Raw genomic sequence first — 14451 nt, 5'->3', positions numbered from 1 at the left:
AAAGTTTAAGTGTGGTTAATATCACTGGTTAGCTTCCATATATCCCATAGTTCCGTTTTCTGTTTACTTCCGGTTTACCAAAAATGGAAACGCAAAATGTCGCCTGCACCCCAAGGAAAAAGAAGTCGAAATTTCTCTGCTGACGAAGAGAATGTAATCCAGTCAATGGTTGAGGCCAACTCTATAGTTTATCATAGGCATGCGAATGTCGTAGCGTTACGAACGTTTTGTAGTTTCCAGTTCTGTCGTTTTCACATCGCACAAGTTTTAACAATGTCAACAGCTGAGCTGAGAGTCTGGGCATCCGTCTCTTCGTCCCTGATGATGTTTACACGGGTGACCATAGATGTTTACATCTTTCATCGATCGCTGATAATTAGACATTTAAGTTTAATTTAACGACTTATAATTAGTATAAGTGCTGAAATATTTTTCTAATGTAAGGCGAATTAGAAAAACACTCGGCTGGTCCTGAAACAGGCGAACACTCTGGTGGCTACGTCAAGGTTTCCAACGACAGTCTGAACTCTAATATCTCCGTGGAAGTCTGCAGCGCTCTTTTGAGACCCCAAACCATCAACATGTGTACAGTAACATAACATATTGTTTTCTAGTGTAAAACGATGTGCGAATGTCACGGTTGTCTTCCCATGTTTAAATAAGTGACCTTGCCCTTCGTCTAAAGCTTTCAGTCACAGGATACTCTCATCTGTTCATCTCTTTCCCCAAAATACGACGTAAATTGTAATAAAAACGCAAATTGTAATACTTGCAGCAAATTGTAATAAACTTGACGTAAATTGTAATAAAACGTAAATTGTAATAAAATTGACGTAAATTGTAATACGCAAATTGTAATAAAAATTGACGTAAATTGTAATAATTTTCGTTGCGGTAAAATGTAATAAATATTTACGTAAATTGTAATAACAGTTTTAATCACTCGTAAATACGCGGCTGTTTGTTTTTCGTTGCATTTCATATATCAAATAAGCTTGTTAGGGCGATAACTCAAGAAAGAATGATGGATTTTGTTCAAATTTGGTACCAAGGTATATTGGCGAGATTCACCGACACAAGTGAAATGGAGTGACCTTGAGATAATTTTCAAGGTCACAGCAAAAATCTGAGGGTTTTGCCAATATAAAGATTGTTAGCGCGATAACCCAAGAAAGAATTGACAAATCTTAGCCAAATGACGAAAATGATATTCGTCCTGATATATACTCTCCCAAAAAAGAAACGCATCATGAAAATAGCAATTTCATGTAGCAATGAATTAAAACGTGATTCATTTTACAAAAGGTTTTGCTCTGTTTATGAGTCCTATGGTGTTTATGTTTTGAAACATCACAACAAAACGCACCATCCGTAAAATACCCGTATGTAACAGCATGATTTTCAATTTCGGCGTGTAGTGTCACAGAATACACAATTCACATGCAATGCACGTGAAAGTTGGGGATCAGATAGTCTCAATGATGGGTATAAAAGGTTGATCGCTGTCTGTCGATTATTCACTGTATTGGAATATTGTTGACGAACGCAAAATGCCACGTCTAAGTGAAGCCAACCGTCATATCGCCATTTGTTTGCTTGAAGCTGGCCAGTCTCAACGGGCAGTTGCCCGACGCATGAATGTTCACCAAAGCACCATTTCACGGCTCTGGGAGAGATATGGCCGCAGAATGCGGTAGCAGATGCCCCTCGTAGTGGGCGACCTCGAGCGACCACTGCGGCGCAGGATCGCTACATCCAGGTACATCACCTGCGTCATCGAACAGCTACGGTGACCAGTACCGCTCGACAAATACCCGGATTGAGGAGGCTTTCTGCACAGACCGTCAGAAACAGGTTGAGAGAGGCTGGTTTACGTGCCAGAAGACCTTATTTTGGCCCTGTGCTTCGACAACAACATCGTCGACATCGAGTTCAATGGTGCACCAACGTTCAGGCCTGGAACCTACCGAATTGGCGTAGAATCTGGTTCAGTGATGAATCACGATTTCTATTGGAACGACGCGATGGAAGAATGCGGGTGTACAGACGTCGACGTGAACGTTTCGCCGACGCTTGCGTTCCCCAGGTGGACAGATTCGGCCGGGAAAGTGTTATGATGTGGGGAGCGATCACCTGCCGTAGGAGAAGTGATTTGGTGATGATCCAGGGCAACCTGACAGCTCAACGGTACTGTGACGAAATCCTACGCCCACACCTCCTTCCAATCATTGATCGCCAGAGGGAGTTGTTTCAACAGGACAATGCCAGGCCCCACACAGCACGTCACACTAGAGACTTCCTCCAGAACCACAACATCAATGTGCTCCCCTGGCCCTCAAGATCACCGGACTTAAACCCGATCGAACATCTGTGGGATGCCCTGGACAGACGGGTGCGACGCCGTAACCCTCAGCCCCAGACACTTCAGCAACTCGCACGGGCACTACAGGCAGAGTGGGCTGCGATTGGGCAACACGAGATTCTGAGACTTATTCGTTCGATGCCGAGGCGATGCCGTGCAGTTCTGGATGCCCACGGTGGTCACACGAGGTATTGACTTCAGCGCCACCACACGTCTCCATGTGACACTCAAACTGACTTTCCTCGAGTTGGTGCCAAAGACGGATAAGTCTGCATTCCCAGTGTGCAATTTCGCTATATTTCATTGACTCATAAATCCTACAAGATGTTTCAAAATAAACATAAAAATACAGTTGAAATTCCTATATGCGTTTCTTTTTTTGGGAGAGTATATAATCGATATAAAATCTCCTACTGTCCTCTGTATCATGTCTTTTCGCAAATATCTTTTGAGGTTTTGATATGTACAAATATAAAGTGGGGTGGGGTGGGGGTTGGTTTCTAACGGGTATATCAAATCATATCAAATTAGACATTTGTATAGCGCTACATATCCAGAGTCCTGCTCATGTGCGCTTAGTCGAATGCTCGTTTGAAGAGGATGGTTTTGCGACAAGATCGGAAACTGTTGATATTTTCCGATTTTCTGACATTTTCAGGTAATCAATTCCAGAGTACAGCACCCGGTCTGCTAAATGATCTGTCTCCGTATGTTGTGGTTCGGACAAATGGAATAGCCTAGCTGACTAGCAATAAAATGCATCACAAATTAAACTTCAGGAAACAAAATATGCAAGAAACATTTTTGTATGTTTGAGATTGGTAGAGGTCGGCTAGAATCAAACTTAGATATTAAACTGCACAAAAAGGCAATTTGAAACTACAATCGCTTGTTCAAATGACTCCCCCTTCGGTTTACTGAAAGAACTCGAGAAAGAAATGATGGATTTTGTTCAAATTTGGTACCAAGGTTTATTGACGAGATTTACCGACACCACTTGAATTTAGTGACCTTGAGGTCATTTTAAAGGTCACAGCGAAGGTGTAACAGTTTTGCACATGCCAAGCTTGGTAGCCGCGAACTTAGGAAAGAATTAATAGATTTTGATCCAATTTTATATCAAGGTGTATTGGCGGGAATCCCCCTACACCAATTGAAACAAAATATGCAAAAAACATGTTGTATGTTGGTAAAAGTCAAACTTAGATATTAAACTGCACAAAAAAGCAATTTTAAACTATAATCGCTTGTTCAAGTGACTCCCCCTTCATGTTTACTGAAAGGGCTTGTTTTGGAGACACTACCCACCCCCTTTCAGTTGACGTCATCATAAGGATATAACTCATCCTAAAGTTTTCACTTATTCATACATGATGTCAAGGGTTCAAACTAAATACTGAATGGTCACACAAGTGTCAGCTCTCAATATGTTGTATATCTGGACACAATGTTTTTGAAAATTTAAAATGAGGGTGTCCTAAAAAAACAGTCCCCGTCTAAATGTAAATCAAGCAATCCAAATCTTTGAATGTTGATGATGACGGGAAGTCATCCAATACTATGCTGAACATATTTTATATGATATTATCTGAGGGTATACCATTATCCAAGAGATAGCGCAATAGTGCAGTTGTAAGGCGTCTGCCTATCACGCTGAAGGCCCGGTTTCGAGGAGGCACCGAGGTTCGGTTCCCGAGATGGGCACATTTGCGTAGTATCCTTGGACAAGATACTTAGATCTACACTGTCTCAGTTCACCCAGCTGTTAAATGGGTACCCGTGAGTATGTGCTGGCAATGTGAGTGTTTAGTTCATTGCTCCAAACAGGCAGCATGGCTGTACAGTCCCCAGGGAGTTGAAAAGGTATCGGAAACTACGATAGTGTCCTATGATCGGGGATAGTAATGTACGTAGCGCCGTGAGCAGGCAATGTGCCTGGATGTGAGCGCCATATAAGCGGACTATTACTATTACTAGATACCAAATGGGAGATCGTTTTCCATTTTCTGCAAATTTGCAAGAAACATAATACCCCAATGTTGTGATGACTAATATCTCGTTAACCACATTACCCACATGAAATTTTGGATATGACTTTGCTAATGATTCCTTCAAAATAAAATGGAAGCTTTTTTTCAAACATTGGACATCGAGAATATAGTTAGTTTGACTACTTTTTCAACGCCCCTCGTAAAATACTTAAAAGAAAAGAGAACGTCTAAGGAAAAAAGCATTTCGATCTCTGAATACTTCTGAGCTATTTAAGTACAAAAAGCAAAGGAATAAAGTAAATAATCTAAAAAGAATAGCCAAGGGAAACGTTTAATCTATTTTTGATAACTATTTATCACCTCAGTCTACTCAATCAGGTGGTTACTACTTCATCGGGACCCATTCCCCTTCTTGTCACTGATGATTCTGGGATACCTTCAGTTTTTACAGATTTGGATAAAGCTCAAACATTAAATGAATATTTTGTATCTGTTTCAAATGTTACTGATGGCGGCAAGACTTTGCCACCTGTTAGCCATCGCTGTGTTAACAGTATAACAAATGTCATTGTAACCGAAAAGGAGGTATCTGATAAGACCTTACCAGCAAACAAATCTAGTGGACCTGATGGCATTAACATGAGAGTGTTAAAACGAATTTGTACATCTATAGCTGAACCTCTTTGTTTGTTGTATAATATATCACTGAGTGACTGTATTTCCTACATTGTGAAAAACGGGTAATGTTACTCCTATTTTGAAAGAAGGAGATGCATCCCTCCCAACTAATTACAGACCTAATAGTTTATTACCTGTCCTTTGGCAAATCCTTGAAAGAATAATGGTAAAGCATGTGCACGACCATTTCCATGAACATAACATTTTAAGTAAATTCCAGTCAGGTTTTACTGCTAGTCATTCTACTACATCTCAACATAGACATTTATCATAATATATGCTCAGTCCTAGATAATCACCACCTTTACTGTATGCTGTTTTGTGATATTTCAAAAGCTTTTTACAGGGCATGGCATAAAGGTTTATTGCACAAATTAGAAAATGATGGTGTTCGTGGAAACGTACTTAGTTGGTTAACTAACTATCTATCTGGGCCCGGTTGTTCAATACTCGGTTATCTTAACCGCCGGTTAACTCCTAACGGCCGGTTAAATCCTTAACCGGCCGTTAGGTAACCGAACGTTAAATATGCGTTGTTCAAAACATGGTTAGTCATGCCGTTAGCTAACGTCGCCGTCAAAGTTTAAGTGTGGTTAACGTCACTGGTTAGCTTCCATATATCCCATAGTTCCGTTTTCTGTTTACTTCCGGTTTACCAAAAATGGAAACGCAAAATGTCGCCTGCACCCCAAGGAAAAAGAGAAGTCGAAATTTCTCTGCTGACGAAGAGAATGTAATCCAGTCAATGGTTGAGGCCAACTCTATAGTTTATCATAGGCATGCGAATGTCGTAGCGTTACGAACGTTTTGTATTGGAACACAAGGTTCCAGCCGTTTGCATAATTTATATTTCAAAGACATTATATGATCCCAGCTCTGTGTAGGACTTACTTCAATTCCAGCAACAGAAAAGACATTTTAATGAAAAACTATAGCACAGCTATAGATAAAATATGATGAATCCATGAAAATAATATTAATATTAGAAGCATGTTGTCCGTGGATAGAAAATGTATAAATATTACACACAGAGTTACGCTTAGACGGCTACAGTCTTAATGAATCTTTGAATTCCCACAAGACCTATCGCTCACTTTTCACTCCTTAAATTGTCATGACTGTATGGCCAAGTCGTGAAGATGCTATCAATATCATTTATTAATTATTTGCCAAGTCTGTCAAAAATTGTAATGTATGAACACACATTGCCAAATCTTTTAACATCAAACAATATAGATGTTGTGAAATTAATACCATAGCTTTTATCTGAAATATGCATTCAATACCAATAGAAACTTAATATGTTACTAGCACCACGTGCAAGTAATCAAACTGTAATCGTACTATAGGCCCCAGGGCCAACACTGCTGAATAAAGTCGATCTATTATCAGACCTTACTTTTGACAGGAATCTCATGAATAATACTGTGCAATATCGTCATTATCTGAACGCCTTCACAGACGCATATTCCGGAAAGATGTCTTGAAAAACATGAAGCTGCGTCTAATTTATAGATGAACATAATTTCCTCGATACTCATTAATCAGATGAACCTTTATTTAGTTCAATTCACAAGTGACTGCAGAAAATGCATAATTCTTGTTAATGACTTCACGGTCGGAAAACATATATTATATTTCATAAGTGCATTATAGAACGCTGCAACGATTCGACAGAGAAATACATGTATATGGACACTATTGGGACGCTGGTAACTGTCATCACACATTATTTGACGACATTTCTCATGGTTTGAATATAGCCGACTTTATAGAAGATAAATATCAGTTTACAACACAACTGCCTAAATCTTGGTATTTTCGGAACCAGAGAAGGGATATGCCGATATTTAGGTCGTTAACCTAGCATATTATGGTCACGAATATAATTTTCTATTTATTACCGAAGTCTTTAATTGCGGAAATTACGCGATAATCTACTTTCCAACAAAGGCAGGCTCCCCGTCATCGTTGTATTTAGAAGGCGGCTTCTTAGAAGCAACGTGACGTCATAACATTGTTCATGATGTCATGTCACCATGACAAAGTGATATTTTACCCGGTGCATATCGCATCAAAACAAATTATCCCCGATATGTTTGCCCTCGTAGGTTATAAGCATTGCTATGATCATTCTTTGAGGTTAATGCCACCCGTTGAATTCTTTGTTGTATTTTGAGCGGTGAAACTAAATAAATGATTTCTTTAGTCTACCCATAACAATTAAGGTGTCAACTTCCACTGTATACCTTACAGAAAGAAGTTTTGACTTTACTTTGATAACGAGCACATCTGATCGATTCCTTGAAGCAAATGATGCAATTCAATATCATTTCTACATTTTATTTTAAATGCATCAATCAAATACAACAAATGAGTCTAGACAGATTGACTGCTATGTGGCAAGGAATAACCAGGCGCCAGCGATTTATGATATCCTTAGTAAATGTAACTTAAAATTCCCTCTCATAAAAATACAATAATATGTAGTAATATGATGAAGAAAATAATACGAACCAGGTTAAACTATGACAACGCAATATATGAATGTATGATCGAAACATAAATCATAATAAATCACATATGATTAAAACATTAAATTAACTTCAAATATGTCATTGCGTCAACATTGAAAATAATTCGAAAATGAAGAAAAAAGAAACGTACATTTCAAAGCGTAAACAAACAATATCCTGTTATTTTGGGATATGCTATGAAGAACTTCAAAATGTAATAGAAATAACATTAAATTATTGAAAGCTATTGCTCGTAAAATATGTCCTTGCGTCAACATCGAAAATAACTCCATAATGAAAAACAATTAACTTTAATTTTCGAAACATACACAAATAATCTCTGGCTTTTTTAAGACGTGTCACGAATAATTTCACAGCTGGTAGAATTAACATGAAATTATAGAAACCATATGCTAACAAAAATTTGAAAATTAGTAATGACAAAGCGTTTGTCACAAACATAGCTATTACCCCCGCCACATGTCGATATCTGAATGTCGCAATTATCCTCTGTCTGACCCTGAAAATTATGTAAACGTTACCGAAACTGTCATCTGATGCCTTGATACAAAATGCGAACAAATTCCATCCATTAGGTTTGGAGATATCGCAAGAATACTCGCTGTGACCTTGAAAATAATCCGAAGGTCACTGAATTCGACTGGCGTTAGACGATACTCCCAACGCATGTTGGTACTACCTTTAAGCAAAACATATTAATTCTGTCTTGTATTTTCGCACTAAAAAGTTAGACATATGCAAAACACTTTTCACTGTGAACTTAAAATGAGCACAAGTTTCCCAATCAATTGGTGTTGGGGGAATCCCGCCAATACACCTTGATATAAAATTGGATCAAAATCTATTAATACTTTCCTGAGTTCGCGGCTACCAAGCTTGGCATGTGCAAAACTGTTACACCTTCGCTGTGACCTTTAAAATGACCTCAAGGTCACTAAATTCAAGTGGTGTCGGTAAATCTCCAATCTCCAGTCAATAAACCTTGGTACCAAATTTGAACAAAATCCATCATTTCTTTCTCGAGTTCTTTCAGTAAACAGAATGGGGAGTCATTTGAACAAGCGATTGTAGTTTTGAAATTGCTTTTTTGTGCAGTTTAATATCTAAGTTTGATTCTAGCCGACTTCTACCAATCTCAAACATAGCATATTTTGTTTCCTGAAGTTTGTGATGCATTTTATTGCAGATTTTACGTTTTTTGGGAGTACCAAGCCAAGATACAAAGTCTCACAAAATGGGGATCGTGAGGCTGCAACATAGCAAAACCAATTTGCTTGAGGCTGACAGATAATATTTAGAAAAATAAAACATAAAAACAGCTGCATTTGTATCATATTCTAGGTGAGGCTGACTACTATTTGAACGTCCCTCGTAGTTATACCCGTTAGAACACCCACCCACCTCTCCGACTCTACATGCATGCAAGTGTGTTAGATATACCCGTTAGAAACCCACCCCTACCCCTACCCCACCCCCACTTTATATGTATACATATCAAAACCTCAAAAGATATTTGCGAAAAGACATGATACAGAGGACAGTTTATATCGATTATATATCAGGACGAATATCATTTTCGTCATTTAGCTAAGATTTGTCAATTCATTCTTGGGTTATCGCGCTAACAATCTTTATATTGTGACCTTGAAAATTATCTCAAAATTGGATCAAAATCTATTAATACTTTCCTGAGTTCACTTGGTCGGTGAAGCTTGGTACCAAATATATACCTTGGTACCAAATTTGAACAAAATCCATCATTCTTTCTTGAGTTATCGCCCTAACAAGCTTATTTGATATATGAAATGCAACGAAAAACAAACAGCCGCGTATTTACGAGTGATTAAAACTGTTATTACAATTTACGTAAATATTTATTACATTTTACCGCAACGAAAATTATTACAATTTACGTCAATTTTTATTACAATTTGCGTATTACAATTTACGTCAATTTTTATTACAATTTACGTTTTTATTACAATTTACGTCAAGTTTATTACAATTTGCTGCAAGTATTACAATTTGCGTTTTTATTACAATTTACGTCGTACGTGTTTGAATAGTTTTGATATTATCTACAGTGATAGAAAATACTATTATCTTTCCAAATAGATCAGCTATTACAAGAAGGAAATTTACCATTCAAGGGTTTTGCTAAATGGTATCATAATAAAGACAAGCTAATTGAAATATTTGTTTTTCAGCGGCGCCTTTGTTCAGTGTGAATGATAAGGGCGCGCTACATTTAATAGTTTCATTACATGCTGCAATATGGCTCCCGCAAGACAAGTACATGTATATATAATTATATTTAGGGCTGTGTATTGGCAAATGAATGGTATTGTAATATATTGCGATTCAGGTACCCGTATTGCGATACGTATTGCGATATGTTGGGAATTTAAGTGTTTGACAGTGAGTGACACTAATTGTACATGTCGATCCTATTTTCTACATTATACGCCCCTAAACATGTATGCTATGGTCCTGATAACAGCAGTCTCAAAATTAGGTTGCATAGTCAGGGATTCTATTTTAATTTTTATACAATTTATTGCATTACAGTATACTGTTTTGTCATTGAATAACGAAGGAAAACGTTTGTTGTTATATCCGTCAGTGGAAAGATGATCTTACGTCAGAACGGCAACGTCAAGGGAGTAGCAAGCTAAGACTCTATAACAAGTTCAAGTCAGTGTATACTGCTGAAACATACCTACTGAGACAAATGCCTAAATCTTACAGATCTGGGACCGTATTTATAAAAATGTTAAGAATTCTTCATTGCTGTACACTGCTAGTACATTTCTTCTTAACCTAAAATCTCTCAAGCGACGCATACGAGCGGCCATGTTTATCAAGCTAAGAAAATTCTTAACTAGTTTGGAGTACCATAGGGGCACTCCTAAATATGTGTCATACTTAGGAGTAATTCTAAGAGAACAAAGTTTTATAAATGTGACTTAAGAAATTATTAACACTTAAGTGTAAATATAATGGAATTCTAAGAATTTTATTGATTTAAGAATTCTTACCAATTCTAAGAATTTTTATAAATACGGCCCCTGCACTATCCACGTTTCGCTGTGGCGTTGCTCCTATCGGTATGGAAACCGGGAGATATAAGACGATTCCACGGCAAAACCGTACTTTAAAGATGTTTTCGAAGACGAGGCACACGTCATTCTTCACAGTCCTCTATATAATGCTATCAGATCTGACCTCCTGAATATATGTAATGGTAAATTTCCTGGTTTTATTAATTTGCCAGATATAGATAAAGTGGCCACCATTCTACACGTCAGTGATATTTGTTTTGTTGCAGGAAAAACCTGCAAAGGAATTCTATTGAAGCGTCGTCAGACCCTATATGTATGAACCTTTTATCCTTTTACTGTATATTAAAGTGTTTTATAGTCCCATAACTCCTTAGAGGAGTGGTGCTGTTTTTGTAGAGTGACTCCAATAAACTTTTGTCTGTCTATCTGTAAAAGGAAAGTTTGTAGATTTAAATTTAAACCATAAAGATAATCACAAACACTTCATATATGTTCTTTACCCAATATACCGGTTTTCAGAAAAAACACCTATTGCAATAGGTATCGTTTGAAAAGCATATTGCGAAATACCGGATAACCGGTAATGCCGTGCAATCCTAATTATATTGGAGGCCATTGGATTTATTTTGCAAACTATACTCCCCATCAAAAGTTTAGACTCAAAGCACTCACTATATGTTATGTATACATATATATATGTGGTTACGTCGAAGATGAATTTGTCCACTAACTTTGGGGAACCAACTACAAACCTTATGCAGATGAATTGCACAAGGATCATGCATCAAATTGCTGAAAAGCATGTGCAAATATCGTGCATGTGAACAGCTGCGTTTTGGTGTGAAGTTTTGTTAAGAATTCACCAATTTTCACCGAGTTCATTTATTGAACTCATGACAATAATCTTTTCAACGTTACACTTTGTTTTACAATACATCAGTTCATGTGTAAACAGTACCCTTAAATTGTATAGAATATTTTGCAAAATCTAGTCTAGAACAGTTGACTGAAGTAAGTGGCTATATTTACACTCGTGAGTCTAAACTTTTGATGGGGAGTATATATGTTTGTTTGCCTGAATTATAGTCACTATATTTCAAGTTACTTAATGAACATCTTGTGATGCAGAAATTCGATCAACTATTCATGAATTTATTGTATGAATCAGGAAGCTGTCAACATATATGCACCTAATACAAACAATCGAATATCTTCAAAAATGAAACTCTTTCCGACAACCGAAATAAACCGACAGAAAGAATGGACTAAAAACGTTATAAGCTAGTTTTAATGTCCACACTTAAGCATTATTTCTCATACAGCACAACCCCTTCAACATATACATATTACTCTGAAATGTTTTATCTAATCTAGACAATACACCATGAGTGTATATCTCTCGTGATTCTCAACCCAAACACTGTCTCCCGAGTGGTGAGCCAACACGAGACTACAAGCCAAACACTCGTCCCCATGGCAACAGGCTAAACTAAACTACGAACAAGATTGCCAATAACACAACTGTACAACTATATAACCACTTATCACTAAAAATCAATAATATAAAAGACTAAAAACTCCTCATCTCGGGGCTGTATGTGTAGAAGAATCCATCAGCTGTTTCAGCAACAAAATCGGCCTCTCCTCCAGATCAGCCGTGCATTAGCAGATTCAAAAATAAACTAGGATGGTTGAGAACCATGATTTGAATTCAGAAGATTCAATATTGCTCATCTCGCAACTCTTCGTGTATGAAAGGCTCGTGTTTATGTACTCGACCGAGTAGGTTGTTGGAGGATGTTGTAAGTTCAATGCACAAAGCTAGACGATGTTTTAAGCTTTCTAGGCTTGTAGCCATTAAGTAGTTCCAAAACATGTATACTCGAACCTAGTTTATCCGGACACTTGCGATTTCACAAATATCGCCCGGATAAACGATTTCACGAATATCTAAACCTTTTGTCACTTACGTCATCAATGAGGCAAATAATCACAATTTTAATGTTTTGCATAAGATTATTCGAGTGTTGTGCATGTAACACTCAATGGCGAATTTAGTTGAACTAATTCACAAAGACAAACCTAGTCAATAGATACTTTAAATTTGCGATAATCCTATGATTATTGATCACTTAGAATGACCACTTTATGGCATTTTTAGATGCATGGACCAGACAATCAACTGATTGACATCGTGAGCATCGATCCACACAATTGGGAACCGATGACTTGTGTCAACCAAGTCAGCAAGCCTGACCACCCCATCCCGTTAGTCGCCTCTTACGACAAGTATGGGTTGCTGCAGACATGCGGTCTTGACGGGATCGAATCGGGTGGCCAGGCTCGCTGTTCGATGCTCATGCTGTTGATCACTGGATTGTCTTGTCCAGACTCGAGTATTTACAGACTGCAGCCATACACTTGGAATATTGCTGAGCACGGCGTAAAACTAAACTCACGTCTACATACATATTACTTATCCTTCGCGGCAATCCACCGATCCGCCAGCTTGAGTTACTGCCCTTTAACAAAGGGAAGCTACTCTAGTCTATGAGACGTCCACTAAACTGACTGATCGCACTAAATAACTTGGCTATGAATGTTTGACTGCCTGTATTTGTAAAATGATTTGGCTCCGTCTCATTTAGACAAATACACAATCATCAGTATTTTTACAGATCCCCGATAATCAATTTTACCTCGATAGGAAAGGTCGACAAACATAGCTCTCACCTGACCATATATATTTGCATATTTATCCAAAAACCTAACGGTTACCGTTTACATCTGTTCTTCATATTCTTCCGAGACACCTATTATATACTCATGCCAATAATGGTTGTCACCCCCTTCAATTGTTTTAAATGGAGAGGGCGTTGGGGTGGGGAGGGGGGTGACAACCATTATTGGCATGAGTATATGATAAAACGTATTACTGATAATTGTATCCATTTCGCAAAGCCAAATTTTTATAAATCTCGGATTGAGAAAAACTTACTGATCAAGAAATCTATTCACCAACAGTGAATAGTCAGTAGACGTCCAAGCTCCGAATTCTATTCCATCTCATTTTTCAACCAATCATATTGGAAATAACTCCAATGTTTTTTATAGTATGTTTTCTACCTCTTGACAATGCTGTTGATACATTCGCACTTAATGGAACAACATATAATCGATGTTACTTCTTAAAATGCGAAAAAACTCCAGAAATCTATGTGAAGCATGAACTTCTCGTGCGTTCTTTGTACGCAACATAACCTTTCTAGATAAGGCATACGTCCACGAACAATGAACGCCGTTTCTTCCACATCGATCCCAAAATGTAAAAACTTCTATTTATCAAAGCTTGATTCCACGATTGTTGCTTATGCTGAATGACTGGTTCCAGGGGTTTTTTTTAGATTGAGACAGAAACAATATGTTTTGCAAGTATCTAGACAATATGTAAAGTAGCAGACAGTCTCCTTTAAGCCCAGATCGATCAGGTTAAGTGCATTGCAATTTTAAAATATAAAACAACTTCTTTTATTCTGTTACAACTCTTTTCCATAGCTTCTTCTTAGTCCTCAATCAGGTAAATAGCCAGTAAGTGCAGGTGAAATGGGCGTAAGTCTGTGTACTTACGAGGGACCCGTGAATATCCGGGTTAGAATATTGATCTTCATTAACCCATGCTTGTCGTAAGAGGCGACTAACGGGATCGGGTGGTCAGGCTCGCTGACTTGGTTGACGCATGTCATCCGTTCCCAATTGCGCAAATCGATGCTCATGCTGTTTATCTTATCTTAACTTGCCAGATCGGTGCTCATGATGTCAAT

General features: G+C 37.8%; 1 protein-coding gene across 1 annotated transcript in view; it reads right to left on the bottom strand.

Moving 5' to 3' along the window:
• The window catches only part of LOC124262802 (C-type mannose receptor 2-like), a 61808-nt gene that overhangs the window by 18484 nt on the left and 28873 nt on the right, over positions 1-14451 (bottom strand). The window lies entirely within an intron of this gene.

The sequence above is a fragment of the Haliotis rubra genome, unplaced genomic scaffold, assembly GCF_003918875.1.
Source record: "Haliotis rubra isolate DU_JTF1 unplaced genomic scaffold, ASM391887v1 Scf857, whole genome shotgun sequence".
In the NCBI taxonomy this organism is placed as follows: Eukaryota; Metazoa; Mollusca; class Gastropoda; order Lepetellida; family Haliotidae; genus Haliotis; species Haliotis rubra.
The sequence above is the reverse complement of the archived record's forward strand: the minus strand, read 5'-3'. Positions and strand labels throughout refer to the sequence as shown.